Source organism: Cornus florida, unplaced genomic scaffold (assembly GCF_030987335.1).
Source record: "Cornus florida cultivar Cherokee Brave unplaced genomic scaffold, ASM3098733v1 CherokeeBrave_3.0.0_Hap2_scaffold_177, whole genome shotgun sequence".
NCBI classification, from domain to species: Eukaryota; Viridiplantae; Streptophyta; class Magnoliopsida; order Cornales; family Cornaceae; genus Cornus; species Cornus florida.
In genome coordinates this window covers 45,001-49,743 of record NW_026775668.1, presented here as the reverse complement: position 1 = coordinate 49,743, position 4,743 = coordinate 45,001, and the positions used below count along the sequence as shown (strand labels likewise).

General features: G+C 42.6%; 1 pseudogene; it reads left to right on the top strand.

Moving 5' to 3' along the window:
- The first annotated feature begins 3,260 nt into the window (after window positions 1–3,260).
- The window catches only part of LOC132289206 (maturase K-like), a 1,733-nt pseudogene continuing 250 nt past the window's right edge, over window positions 3,261–4,743 (top strand).

The following is a 4,743-nucleotide window of genomic DNA, read 5'->3' as shown; positions in this document are numbered from 1 at the left end:
CAGCCAGACGACGTGACTATGAATCTTCATATATTTAGTGCTCTTATATTTAGGAAGCTTGGAAGTATGTTTATTACAATGGGAAGCAAGTTCCTAAGCCGATGTTCTTATTCTTGACTTCTTTCTGCAGAAGGTTCTCTTCAGGAGGATCTTCGGGGGTCCGTTGTAGGATCATTGGATTGACTCCTTTCCGTACTTGAACTGTTGGAGGCCCACTATTCTTTCTTTTGGCGCCGTCTACTACAAGCTGCAAGGTCCACCACTCGCCTAGATGTCTTCGGCCATAAGGACGGGAAAGGCTATGGAAGTGACGGGGAGTTTTCTCCATTTACTCTAGAAGAGCGGTGAACACCCGGCTTTCAACCTGAGGGAGATACGGAATCAGTAGGACGACAACTCACATCTCTTACGAGAAATCATTCGCGATGACCGAAATAGGACACTTCTAAGCAACGAAGAAAGTGCGGGCGAACTGGGGATAAAGACAGAGGAAAGATATAGCAATGGGCTACTGGAATGTCTACCAAAAATAACAGCTTTGACGGAGTTACGTGGATAGGTGCCCAGGATCATTCTACTTATTGGGGTCTAGCGAAGGAAAGCACCAGCCCTTGGAAGAGCAAGAAAGATAGATAGTGGTGGAATTGTGAATTTACTTTTTCTTTCGCTTGTTGAAGACCGGGGTTTCTTTCTTTCACTGATGGATTGGTCAATGGATCAAAGCATGCCTCAAGCAGCAAGAGTAGACATTCCGTGAAGAAAAATCCTACTCTACCTTCGTCCTAGCTCGAAGGTCTTTCGCTTTTGCCGCTGTGAATGGGATTAGCAGGTTTGTTCAGCTATTGTTTTGAGTATCACATCCACTGGAGCTACCAAAAAGTAGCAACTTTCTCGTCATCAATAGCTGCTGGTTTGCCTGTGAAGCTCTGAAGTGGCAATGAAAAGCTTCACAATTCTGTTTGCTTTCCCGGCATGGGAGGAGATATCCTTGAAAGCTCTACCAGAAAGTGTGATCCCAGAACTCACGAGGTTCGGCCCGCCATTCCCGTCAGTATGGAATTCCTTATGTAGAGCTAATGTCAGTCGAAGCCATAAGAGTTGACTCCTTAAGTCGGACAGTTGGTCGAGTGGGACTATTGAAAGGTACTAGCGGCACACGAACCGTTTGCTAACCGCTGCTTAGTTAGTTAAAGGGGTGTGACAAGCATGCCTGTTAAGCATATCGCTAGCGAACTCGTTGTTCCAGGGGTCAGGGAGTAGTCAAATCTTCCGTAATCTTCGGCCGGAAATAGCCCTCTCTTCTCAACCAAACAGGAAAGTTCTAGGGTCAATAAGACTCGTCCTTTGTCGGAATGGGTATTCACTCTTGAAACAGTCGTAATAGGTCTTTAGCTTTTCCAGCCTTGCTTGTTTGGATCGCTATTCCCTAAGCTCTAGCTTCTAACAGAAGGCGCATAATCAGCATCTGTCTCGGCCTCAACTACGAGAAATAAGTACAAGTGTTTAATGCTTGAAATTACCTCCTGAAGAGGAGAACCGCTAACCCACCGCCCATACCTGCTGACGACAGACGGCAGATCATCTAACGTAAGAAAGATTGGTGATTGAAAAGCCAACTCACCTTATTACCCAAGTCGCTGATACAGCTATACCAAAAGATTGGAACAAGGACTCGAATCAGTTAATTTCTTCCACGAAAGCTAGGGTCAAAAACCTAGCTTCAGCCCACGCAGCTGATAGATTGAAGGAATCGGTTATGAAAGAATGTTGTATCCGTTCGTATCTCAGAACCACATTGTAGTGTGATTCTTCTTCTATTTGCACAGGCAGTCGGGTCCCTAGCGATGTGTTCCACAAGCGAAGGCTTCTTCTTCCTTGCTTCTTTTGAACGGAGAATCTTTCCCTCTCACTTCCTGAGGCTATGTATGCTAGGGCCTGTAATCCGACTCTTACTTAGAAGCAAGTCATCTGTTAGCGCGGGAGAGCATGTAATGCCCTTTTAGAGGTTTCTCTTCGGTATAGCCTTTTCTGGGCGGACTTTCTGAATCGCTTTCTCCATGGAACCTCTACTCTTTCACTTTCAAGGCTCTTTTTCGGCGCTTGAAAGGCGAGCGCATACAAAGGCTCGTGAAAAAGGTCTTAGTCACAATCAAAGGCACTTCACCTACTTCACTTGAACTTTAGGAGCACATTGGGGTACTTACTGGGTAGGAGCCTTTCCTTAGCGGGAGAGTTAGGCCAACTTACTAGAGAAATCGTGTCGAAAGCAAGGGGCATGCATACTTTTCTTCTCTAGAGCCCGTCTCCTTCTGATCCGTAGGAGCTTTTTCTTCGCCCTTGAAAAGGACCTCGCAAGAAATTTCATAGATAGAAATGGTAAAGATTTTTGATCTCTTTTTGTGAGGAACGAAGTGCTCTGGTCGCTCTAGCTATTCCTTCTGTCTCAGGTGTGCCAAATAAGAAGAAAGGGGTGAAGCCATTCGAAGAGGTCTGGCTTTGAATTAGCCAGTGCCGGTTCATCTAGTATTTGATAGCCACTGTACGGATGAAAGATTCTGGGCTTCGATACACTGTTGAATCAGTAGATCCGAACGTTTAGGCAAGACGGGGGTTTCATATTTGTCTGAGGTGCACGGGTTTCAATATCTGATGCGCAGGTTTAGCTCAGTAGCTCAGGCTGACCAATCCAAGGGTTTTTCTGTGAAAAAAATATTAAAAAAAGAAAGATCTGCAAGCTATTGAAAAGTAAAGAAGCCGCCTCTGAAGAACTTTTGAAAGGGTCACAGAAAGAGCTGTCTCCTTAAAGCATGCCTGATAAGGGCGAGGCAAGTGATGTTAAAACACTTTATGGTAGATAGAGCTTTCAAGGATTTCTCTTTATAGTACATCTCAAGCACTAGAGATTGACTTCTCTCTAGAGACCTACACTTATGGAACTAGCAAATGTCAAAGAGCCTATTTCTCTAATCTCACAAAAACGAATGCAATGACCATGTCCCTTACTTTTCGGAACCTCTTGCAAGTGCGTGCAGGGAAGTAGCCTCCGCTTCCAGTTTTACATCAAGGGGAGCAGGTATCACATTAAGTGCCTACCGCGGGAGGCGCTTCGCTTTCCAAGACAAGATTCTCAACTCAATCGGTAAGAAGGTCGCTATATGTACAAGTTCCTGAGGGGCCGGGTGCTCCGCAGCTTCGGAGTTCTTTGAAAGTTCCGAAACCTCCTCCGATCCGATAACAGCTCCAACAGTAGCTTTGGGGCAGGTTTTGGGTTCCAGGTCTTCAACAAGAACCCCGGTAATGAGGGTTGAGAATGATTCTTTTGAGGTCATTTCCTTCCAGGAATTCCTAATCTCATGGCAGGAAACATCCAACTAAACGGATTCATTTTAGAAACACATCTGAGTAACCCTTTTCTTCAACTTCCGCTAGTGGATCTGGGCCCTCTCGAACAAAACTCTTAATCCATTCCATTCCTCAATAAAGTCCGTTTCTTCTTCATTCAACAATCTGAAGGTAAGGGCGAGACTAAGGTTGCCCTGAAGTTCAGGCATTGGAGCAGATGTGTTGGTAGTGCTTGGCCTTGAAAGTGGTCGAATTTACCCCTGAAAGCTACTCTTCATGCGAGCTACGAAATCGGTAGAACAGAATCATCGTAATATCTACTATAGACGGAAGCATGTCAAATAGGAATCGAATGGATCGCGACATCCGCTTGAATTAGTGCCTGATGCGGGAAAGGCTTCTCCCATGAGTGGATTACCCATTTTTTTAATGAATCCTAACTATTGTGATTCTCCATTATGGAATGGAGATGGGTGTGTAGAAGAAGCAGTATATTGATAAAGAAAATTTTTCCAAAATCAAAAGAGCGATTGGGTTGAAAAAATAAAGGATTTCTAAACATCTTGTTATCCTATAACGAACATAAACCAATTCCATTAAATGGAAAAAGAGAGGATAGAGAATCTGTTGATAAGTTTACCTGTCTCCGAGGTATCTATTCTTTTTTTACTATAATACCTTGTTTTGACTGTATCGCACTATGTATCATTTGATAATCCCCAAAATCTTCTACCCTTCGTTCAAATCTAATTTCAAATGGAGGAATTCCAAAGATATTTAGAACTAGCTAAATCTCGGCAACACGATTTCCTATATCCACTTATCTTTCAGGAGTATATTTATACACTTGCTCATGATCGTGGTTTAAATAGGTCGATTTTGCCGGAAAATGCAGATTATGACAATAAATCCAGCTTACTAATTGTAAAACGTTTAATTACTCGAATGTATCAACAGAATCATTTGCTTATTTCCGCTAATGATTCGAACCAAAATCAATTTTGGGGGCACAACAAGAATTTGTATTTTCAAATGATATCGGAGGGATTTGCAGTCATTGTCGAAATTCCATTTTCTCTACGATTAATATCTTCCCTCGAAGGGAAAGAGATAGTAAAATCTCAGAATTTACGATCAATTCATTCAATATTTCCTTTTTTAGAGGACACATTTTTACATTTAAATTATGTGTTAGATATACGAATACCCTATCCCGTCCATCTGGAAATCTTGGTTCAAATTCTTCGTTACTGGGTAAAAGATGCCTCTTCTTTGCATTTATTACGGTTCTTTCTACACGAGTATCGTAATCGTAATTGGAATAATTTGATTACTCCAAATAAACTCAGTTCCTCTTTTTCAAAAACAAATCGAAGATTATTCTTGTTCCTATATAATTCT